Raw genomic sequence first — 11,059 nt, forward strand, 5'->3', positions numbered from 1 at the left:
AAAAGCTACTTTCAGCAGCTGGTTATCTCAGCTTCACATAAAGACTGGAAACCGGAAAACGAGATTTCAAGTTCAACTAGAATGGCATGAGCGCACACCTCCGCCAAAGGCCCGACAATCCCCTCAAATGAAATCAAGCCACACCAAACTATATGTTGGCCAGGCACGTGACATCACATTGTTTTTACAACAAACAAGACACGGCAGTGATCTTATATTCAGAGCTAGCTGTTTCCCTCTGTTTCCAGTCTTACTGCTGAACTAAGCTAAGCAACTTCATAATTACCACACATGAGTCAATTCAGTGTCTTTATGGAACGTGTTTTAAAACGGACATTGACCAAAGGTGAGACAGTGAATAGATAAATTAAAAACAAATCATACCAAAATAAGATGAAACCACATAAAAAATGTCTCAATCTGTTTAAAAAGCCAGAGAGTGAGAGCTGTATTGATCTTCTCATTTTTTTCTCGAAAAAAAGGACATAGGCTAAATTCTGTTTCCTACAATCTTGAACTCTTCATTTAACCAAAGTTTCAGAGACCTTAAAGGGATAGCCTCAGCTAAAATATCTACTAGAAATCTTATTTGAGTCCTCCAATGGGAGTGCGCTGAATTGAAGGAAAGGGTTAACTATGTCACGTTTGTGCAGTAATGTACTTTTTTCTTTTTTGCACTCGCCAAAAGAATTCCTGCGGCAAAACAGGAAGCCGCAGAGGGAACATTTGGCAACTCTAATCTCGTGTAGATCCTCTGATAGCTTTCTTCCTCACAAACAATGCCAGTCAGGGGCTGAGGAGGCTCTGGAGGAGCGTCGACAGGCCCCGTAACAAAGCTCTTAATCAGCCTCGGACTTGATCAACACTCAGACATCATCATGTAACAGGGAGAGATAATGTTTAGTCACTTGAAAATGACAATGACTCCCAATGATTTGTGGCTCATAGTGTTTTCTCCTCTCTGTGTGTGTGTGTGTGTAGTCCAGGTATTATATTATATTATAGTATATTGGTCTTCCTTATGGGGACCAAAAAAATAGTCCCTATAATGTAAATCATTAAATGTCAAGGTAAAGACAAGGTTTAGGTTTAGGGTCAGGTTTAGGTTTAAGGTTAGGTTAAGTTGGTTTCAACTTAAGTTTTGGTTGAGGTTAGGGTTAAGCAAGTAGTAACTATGGTCAAGGTCAGGTGTGTGTGTGTGTTTGTGCGCATGTCTATCTATAGTTATGAGGACCAATTTTAGTTCAATGCCATCATTGTGAAGACATTTTGTTTGGGCTTCACAAATTAAATTGGCTTTTTGAGGGTTAAGACAAGGGTTAGGGTTAGGCATTTAGTTGTGACGGTTAGGGTTAGGGTAAGTGTCCTCACAACTATAGAGAGAAGCGCGTGTGAGTGTGTGTGTGTGTGTGTCCGTCCAATAACCTGTTTGGGGTTTCCTGAAAAGTTAACCACACGGTGAAGTCAGACTTAAAGAATCCTATTTCAAAAAGATCATCACAGTTCACTCGCTCTGCGGTCAGACTTTAAAAGCTAATACTGTCACCATGATGTCATCACCACGGGGCCCACACTACAGCTAATGAGTCAAGAACAGTGAGGAGTCTCATAATGTAGCCGACAAATCACTCTCTGTCTGTCTCTCCCTGTGGTTAACACACAAACACCCAGGGATCTGCCAACCCACATGATATATTCATGTCTAAAGTTCACGTGAAAAGAAGTGCTTCATCTCGGAGTAAGAGTTACCTCAGTTAAACAAAACAGGTGCTTTGTTCCGTCGTCAGGCTAAATCCTCCCTCAGCAATTACCGTTCACCTTCCAAAGACCTCGGCGAGGAACAGAGCAACTCTCTTTTCTTTTAAAGCCGTCAGTGGAGCATGAAGACACAGGTGCTCTACACACCGTGCTCCTTATTCACCTGACTGTACTGTCAGCTTTGAACAAAAAGAGTCTGCTGGAGACTGAAGCAGGTTTGTTTTATCCACGTAGAGCATGTGTCACCTTCGGATTTTAATTTCTGTGAAGAATTAATAGATTTTGCAAGACAGGTCTTCATTTGACATTGACTGTTTAGCATTTATGAAACTATCGCATGGTCTGTCCTAAACATGTCTTAATGTAGGAATTGGCTGCTTGCTCGGCCTGTGGTGATGCTGGTTGCAGTTCTTTCTGAAACTGGAAAAGTAATTGAGCAGTGGTGAGTGAAGACCAGCTGCTGGACTCAGTACACAGAACCCTGCACTGAAGAATCACTTGTCAATGTCATGAACAATGTTTTTGTTGTGATCATCACTTACGTTGATGAGACAGACGCCGCTAGTTGCCTGTATTCATATTGAATGTACACTACCGTTCAAAAGTTTGGGGTCACCCAGACAATTTCGTGTTTTCCATGAACACTCACACTTTTATTTATCAAATGAGTTGCAAAATGAATAGAAAATATAGTCAAGACATTGACAAGGTTAGAAATAATGATTTTTATTTGAAATATTCATTTTGTTCTTCAAACTTTGCTTTCGTCAAAGAATGCTCCATTTGCAGCAATTACAGCATTGCAGACCTTTGGCATTCTAGCTGTTAATTTGTTGAGGTAATCTGTAGAAATTTCACCCCACGCTTCCTGAAGCACCTCCCACAAGTTGGATTGGCTTGATGGGCACTTCTTGCGTACCATACGGTCAAGCTGCTCCCACAACAGCTCAATGGGGTTGAGATCTGGTGACTGCGCTGGCCACTCCATTACAGACAGCATACCAGCTGCCTGCTTCTTCCCTAAATAGTTCTTGCATAATTTGGAGGTGTGCTTTGGGTCATTGTCCTGTTGTAGGAGGAAATTGGCTCCAATCAAGCGCTGTCCACAGGGTATGGCATGGCGTTGCAAAATGGAGTGATAGCCTTCCTTATTTAAAATCCCTTTTACCTTGTACAAATCTCCCACTTTACCAGCACCAAAGCAGCCCCAGACCATCACATTACCTCCACCATGCTTGACAGATGGCGTCAGGCACTCTTCCAGCATCGTTTCACCTGTTCTGCGTCTCACAAATGTTCTTCTGTGTGATCCAAACACCTCAAACTTTGATTCATCTGTCCATAACACTTTTTTCCAATCTTCCTCTGTCCAATGTCTGTGTTCTTTTGCCCATATCAATCTTTTCTTTTTATTGGCCAGTCTCAGATATGGCTTTTTCTTTGCCACTCTGCCTAGAAGGCCAGCATCCCGGAGTCGCCTCTTCACTGTAGACGTTGACACTGGCATTTTGCGGGTACCATTTAAAGAAGCTGCCAGTTGAGGACCTGTGAGGCGTCTATTTCTCAAACTAGAGACTCTAATATACTTGTCTTCTTGCTGAGTTGTGCACCGGGGCCTCCCACTTCTCTTTCTACTCTGGTTAGAGCCCGTTTGTGCTGTTCTCTGAAGGGAGTAGTACACACCGTTGTAGGACATTTTCAGTTTCTTTGCAATTTCTCGCATGGAATAGCCTTCATTTCTAAGAACAAGAATAGACTGGCGAGTTTCAAATGAAAGTTCTTTTTTTCCGGCCATTTTAAGAGTATAATCAAACCCACAAATGTGATGCTCCAGATACTCAACTAGCTCAAAGGAAGGCCAGTTTTATAGCTTCTCTCACCAGCAAAACAGTTTTCAGCTGTGCTAACATAATTGCACAAGGGTTTTCTAATCATCCATTAGTCTTCTAAGGCGATTAGCAAACACAATGTACCATTAGAACACTGGAGTGATAGTTGCTGGAAATGGGCCTCTATACACCTATGTAGATATTTCATTAAAAACCAGACGTTTCCACCTAGAATAGTCATTTACCACATTAACAATGTATAGAGTGTATTTCTGATCAATTTAATGTTATCTTCATTGAAAAAAACAGTGCTTTTCTTTGAAAAATAAGGAAATTTGTAAGTGACCCCAAACTTTTGAACGGTAGTGTATCTCATGTCCAAATTGGACGCCACACTTCCTTGGGCACTTAACAATACACATGGCAAGTGTGAAGCCAAAAAGATGAACAGTTCTTGAGATGTGCGAGCCACAGACAGACAGATAGACGAATTGTGTGACAGGAAAGCAAAGAAGCACACGTGCATAATCAGTTTTTTGTTTAAATCCAAGCTCTATTGCCCATTTCAGACGACTTTAGTCTAGACATAAATACGAGTGGAATTCATTTTATGATACACAATTTAAAGACACTCAACCAAGTCCAGTTGACCTGTTTTTTAGCACTTGGATATACCATGACCTGAATGACTTTCCACATCGTCTTCTTCACAAACATTTTTCCATATGTTGCTTTGGAATCATCAGACGAAAGGACTTTAGCCTTTCCAACTTCCGAGACTGGACTTGCACAGTGGGCAGCTGTGGCTTAGGAGAAAGAGAGGGTCATTCACTAAATAGAAGGCCGGTGGTTCGATCCCAGGCAACCCCAGTCTGCATTCCAGAGTGTGTTTGGGTAAGGTACTGAACCCCAAATTGACCGACAGTGTATGAATGGTGGGTGATAGAAAAAAGCATTGTAGCATGTGTGAATTTGTGTGTGAATGGGTGAATGCGAGTTGAACTGTGAAGCACTTTGTGTGGTTGATAAGGCCATTTACTTGTTCCTGCTGGCTGCATTTATGTGAGACTCCCATATACGACTAAGAGTGTATTGCCTGGTGAGCCGCACTGTGAGGTAGCAGTTGGGCACAGCAGTGTTTTGAGCTAATGTCACTTTTCTTGGTAGAACTTCCCAGACGGCGCTGACTGCTCCATAAAACTTTATATATATGCGTGTGTGTAGAAATATGCACACCACCGAGCTGGAAAATCTCATCGTAATTGTCACTCGAAGCATCTTGACTGCAGAATTACGAAGTTGTCTGTCAAAGCTGGGTCCAATATTTGCCTTGAGCTGTCCGGCTGTTGAGAGGCAAATCTTCCAGGCAACAAAGGAGATCCTTGAAATAAAATCCAGTTGATCCCCCTCCTCTAGCCTCAGCTTTATGACTCAGTGAAGAAAGAGACGCCATCACACTGTAGTCCTGACTCAACTTGTTCTCATTTCCTGTTTAAGGAGGGTTGCAGCTTGATCACATTATGAGGCACTAAAACGCCATAAAAGATAGGTTGTAATAAAAACATGAAAAAAAGGCTTGTTTTTCCAGGAAACGGTCTGCGATATATATTTTGTCTGCGTGATGCATGTTTGGGACCCTTCCTCTGTCTCGCCGCGCAGCCACTGTCGCTGCAGTTGTTTACATCAGGGCCAATGGGAGGCTTCCAGACGCAAAGGGTCTGACAGTCTATCAGTGGAAGAGGGTAGTTAATATGGGCACGCAACCTCTGTCCTGACCTTGATGCAGGACCATCCATCATCTGGGCTTAGAGAAGGGATGAGGTATACCGAGGACACTTTACTCAGGTTGAAGCCGCGATGTCCTAGTCAGTGTACAGCCTCCGTACTGAATTTTGAGAGAGGTGAGAGAATTAGGGGTAATATATAACACACCTGCTATAAAAACACATAGAATGTAATAATTTAAAATAGTAGTAGCAACTGTGATTTTCTCTGATCGGTGCTGTTAATGGTAGTTAATATAAAGGGTTGCTTGCATATGACAAAACAAAAGCCACAGCACGAGCTTTGTCAAATTGCTCTGACTCAGAGTTGAGACCTGGAGACCTGGAAACAAAGTAGGCACGTGTTCTGCAAAAATGCCTCAGTCCAAAAATATCCACACACACAAAGCTGTGAACTTTACTCTACCAGTTTCCTATTACAGCTCCTATGTGTAGAGTTTTTTTTTAATTTGGCAAAGGTGGTATCAAAAGAGACACCGTAGCAAACAGGAATCCATGCGATAGAGAATGAAAGGCTGAAAGCAAATGCAAGCTGCATTGCTTCAAGGTTACATTTTTCTCCAAACGACACTTGTGCCCTCACATGGAGTTGAAATATACTATAATCACGTACAATCTATTGAGGCTATAAAATCCATGTTAAGACAAAGTGCGAGAGCTGAAACAAGATACGGTGTCTTATGTCCACTTTCTTCCTCCCCGGTTTCCACATCGTCTCCTTCAAAGTAAACTTCTCAGTCAATGTCTTCTTTGGGATGCACAGTCATAGTGACGTCGAGCCAATTGATGGACTAAAGCCAAACTCTCAAATCTAAACTCTCTTCAACTGATTTTACATTGTTATACTTAAGTATTCAAGCCATTTCGACAACTTTGGAACTAAGCAAAACGCTTCAAACACAACACTGATGTATATTACATAAATATATTGTTGTGGCTAATGTTGGCAAAATATGTCCCATTTACTCACTGACATTGAACTGTACATTATTTACGTTCATTGTTAATCTTATGTAAAAATCTTGATTACTTACATACTTAAAATATTGACTTTACATAAATAGCCTACTACCAAGACCCATAAAGTACATATTGTATTACAAATATAAAGGAAATCCTGCAGTGAAACGGGCCCCTAAGCTGTAAACGCAGCCAATAATGCATGCCATACAAAATACAAAACTATTTATTATCTTATTTTTATGTAATACTCATATTGCGGGGACCTAAATTTGCTTACACTGTCACATTAATGGAAATTCACCTACTTGTGGGGGAAAATTGCAAGTCCCCCAAATGTAGGTCATTGAAGTTTAAGGTGAAGACATATTTAAGGTCAGGTTAGAGGAGGTCTCCAGGGAGTCAAAATGTTGGTCAATGCAAAGCCCTCTGAGGTCATGGAGACATTGTGTATGTGTGTTCCTGTACTTATATCTTTGTGAGGACCATTTTAAGCATAGACCCTACAGAGTGAGGACTTTTTTGGAAAGTGAGGACATTTTGACCGGTCCTCCCTTTTTTATTGGGCTGTTTGAGGGTTAAGACTTGGTTTTAGGGTTAGAATTAGGTTTAGGTTAGGGTTAGGGTTAGGTATTTAATTTGGATGGTAAAGGTTTGGCTTAGGGGGAAGGGAATATATTCTGTCGATGAGTGACCTCAATAAGATGGAGGTACAAACGTGTGTGTGTGTTCTTTCACTTGAGCATGTTGCACTCTTTGGGGAAGTCTCTAGCTTGAGGTCAATTCAGTACTGCAGATCTGAGAGTGTGGTTTTGGCTGGTGGCGTAAGCAGTGTTCTTTCTTTTTCATTCACACACACACACACAGATGCAGGCACGCACGCACACACACACATGCACACAAGCACAGCCTTATTACCCAGAGTCCTCTGCGACAGCCCAAAATGCGCTCTGCTGCCGGAGTGTTCTGTTAGTCACATCAGCACCCAGCGCACGCTCAGCCCAGCTCAGATCATCAGGAATTTCACCGATGGAAAACCTGCTCAGAATTCAGAAAAAGGCTGTGCATACATATAATTGTGATGGAGTTTTCCACCCCCTTCTCAACTGCACTTTTCTCAGAGGGTACAGTCCCAGGATAAAATGCCAGTGTAATTAAGCAAAGAAATGAAATCTACAATACATAAGAAAAGTCTATCTTTCAGTAGCAAATCAGGATGGTGGGATTTTCTGGCCCCGTAGGTTCACTCCAATCATCATGACACTCTGTGAGTTTTTGAGTCATCAAAGGGCAATAATTTAGTGATGATTATGAATGAATATAGAGTTTATATGTACATCTGCATCATACTCATTAAAATCATATCTCGTTTTATGTATAGTGGCCATCGCTGCGTTCGAGTCAATCATCAAAATAAAATGATATCCCACTTTCTGAACATCTGTTGGGTAAAAATGCCAGAGGCCCCTTTTGGTGACAGACCATTAAACAGCTGCCTGATTACTGTATGAATTGTCGAACAAACACAGGGTTCGTGCTTCTCTTATGCAGATGTGCAATTTTTTATGTCTGTTTTTGCCAAATTAGAAACAAATGTGATTATGTTGGAGCCACATGAAAAACCTCATGAACACCGTAAATATCGGTCCTCCTATTTTGAATTTTCAACACCACCATACACACTGTTACCATCATGTGTGTCCCTTACTGAATATTTGTTGATTGTAGAAATCCCCTTCTAAAGAATGAATCAATAATCTAGCATTTGATGAAAAAAAAAACACAGAGTACACACCACTGCCTCTAAAATAACAGCCCTCATGAATCGCAGGTCAAGTTAAACACACGGTTGATTCCCTGCAAAGAACCGACGGGCTATTTTGCAAACAGGAATTAATCCTTTGAGTCAATGAGCATCAGGACAGAAGAGTAGGCACAGCAGGGCTTGCATTTTCAGCGCCGCTTAACTTTAGATGCCTGTTAAATCAGCGAGACGTAGAATGTTTCGAGACATGCTTATTAGGATGTTTTCATCTCTTGCTTTCCTGTTGCATCAGCCGCTGAAAGCAAACACTATTTTTTTTCCCCCTAAATGCCAAGTTTATTTCAAAGCAATGCAAGCCTGGACCATCCTGTGGCTGCAGTGTATCAATGTTGATTCCTGATTAGATAAACTGTGAAACCAGTTTGTTAAGTTGCCTCTGTTTGCACTGTGCTTGTGAAAGTTTTTTTTCCAGCCAGTTGCAGAGCGGGGATTTGTAACTTTTTCCTATGTTAACAAAACCCTCAGCTGGGACGCCCTCGTCTTCATCAGCAGCTGAGAGGAGGGAGAGGAGGGAGAGGAGGGAGAGGAGGGAACGAGTGTTGTTCAGAGCAGGAGATTTCAAGATGTCCCGCTCCCAACGAGACTGGGACCGCAGGGTTATGACACTGTATTTCTTTTCTACTGTATTTGTGTTCACATGTGTCAACCTACATGTACACCTTCCACTATAGATCCTGTGCGTGTGTGTCCATGGTTATGGTATCGCTGCTTTCGAGGCTGTCCGAGTCAGTTGCTTGACTTTTCTAGACAGGTCAGGAAAATGTTGAGTGAGCCCATGTGAGAATACAGCAGGAAAATGTCACAGCGAGCGAGTGCGCGTGTGAATGACGTTAACGCACAACAGATGCAAAACAACAAGAATACAAATATTTCACAATGAAAAACCGGAGCCAAACACATAGGAGACACTAACAAAGATGTTGACTTGGAAAGACAATGAGATTCGAGAGCTTTTGGCGGCAAAGGCAGATGTCGGTGTTGATGTGCTGTAAAAAATATGCAACGCAACTGTTACGTCATGTCCAGTGTCCTGCGTGAGCTACCCAGGCGTTACATGAGTGTTCCACACATTTTCCCATCGTATGAGTGTGTCTGATCTGGACAACCTCCTGCTGCGTTCTTCATATGTGAAAGCCAAACTCCAGAAAATGTCAGGATCCAATTTTCCTGTCCTGAAACAAAAAAAACGGTAAAGCAGCATCTTCCTATTAGTTTTTTTTAAGCGAGGGCATTTTCCACAGGGTAACAGACATTTGCCCTGCAGGTCATTGTGGCGCGAATGGAGAGGATACTGTAGTTACACCTGGAGGTGTGTTTCCAATACCTTACATGAAAGGCCACAGCTGTTAGTTTGACGCTGTGCCGATGGTCAAAAATGAAATGTACTGTATCGTCACCATTACCACTCCAGTGTCCACTTTAAAGAACCAGTGTTGAACAGTGGTTCACCTCTTGACACTGGCAATTAGTCATCTGACAACAAAAACACAGCATGACATGGTGTACCATTGTCCGCGCTAAATAATTTACTGAGCCACAAGCTTTTGTAAACTTCAGCACCAATTAATCTCAAGAAGCTCTTTTGTGTGGGAGCTTAATCGTTCGCTAATTAGCGCGTTGCTAACAGACACTCTCAGTGGAAATATACGATTACATAGCCCATCGACAGGCTCAGTAAACAAAGGCTGTTTGCCAAAATGCCAAAGCAGTTGTTGTAAAGCTGGAGAGGGGCATTTGAGTGTGCGTGTGTGTGTGCGTGTGCGTGCGTGTGTGTGTGTGCGCCTGCAGTCTACTGTGTGTGACTGAGAGACAAGGAAAGTGATCTGAAGACGAAGAACAAAGACATAGTGTGATTGTTGGGCACATTGGGATTTCACTCTACCTCAGAGTGACTGCACGTTAAACTTGTCACCATGTTGGATGGTGCTGGGTTTCCATTGGCTAGACAGTCTGGAGCAGATGACCTCAGACAGATGGCTCAGTGCGGCAACACGGAGAGGAAGGACGTGGTGGGTGGACCGAGGGAGAAAGAGGAGAGAGGAAGACAAAGAACATGGAGGAAGAGTGAGGAAGAGGCCCAATGGGCAACAGGAGGGATGTTATCTGATCATATCTGATACGTGTGTTGTTTTACAGGATGACCAATGACTGAAAATAACTAAGTACATTTACTCTTTACCTAAACACCAGTTTGAAGTCCAATTTAATGCTACTTCATTAGTTAGTTTGCAGTTCAACTGTATTTCAAAGGGAAATTTAGTGTTTTTAAATATATAGTTTATCATCCAATCATGTTGTCAGTGTCTAGTTGTAGCCCCTCATGTTTCACATAAGTTGAGTTGGTAGCAGTTCCACTATACTTCTAAGATGATTTAATCATCTCTGCCAAGGTTCTTAGTTTGTTTGTTTGTTTGTTTGTAAGCAGGATTATGCAGAAAGAGAACAAAAAAACAGAATCAATTTCCATGAAATTTGACCGGAGGAAGAACCCATTAAATGTCGGTGTGTATCCGGATCAGGGGGCGGGTCCACTCTCTTTAGCAGTGAGAGAGAGAGAGAGAGGGCACAACATTTTTTGGGGGATTTCTCAGAGAATAATTCATGGATCTTGATGAATTTGCTGTTTAGGGCACTAATATTTATGATTGTGTGCAATTTGGTGCAGTTTCTAATAAAAATCTGGATCTAATGAATTTAAATGTGGTCTTTAATCATCCTGCTATCTCTCGGACATATATCTTGTGAGGAGAACTGACCCAGGAAGGGCATGCATTCCTCCTCCTAATTCAGTTTCTCTTGGACTTTTAGTTTGTGTAAAGTCAAGGCAACGAGGCTCATGAGTTCAGAGGAAAAGGAAGGAAGACTCACAGAGAAATAATGTATGCGATATAATACACATAGGT

Source organism: Hippoglossus stenolepis, chromosome 9, assembly GCF_022539355.2.
Source record: "Hippoglossus stenolepis isolate QCI-W04-F060 chromosome 9, HSTE1.2, whole genome shotgun sequence".
NCBI lineage: Eukaryota > Metazoa > Chordata > Actinopteri > Pleuronectiformes > Pleuronectidae > Hippoglossus > Hippoglossus stenolepis.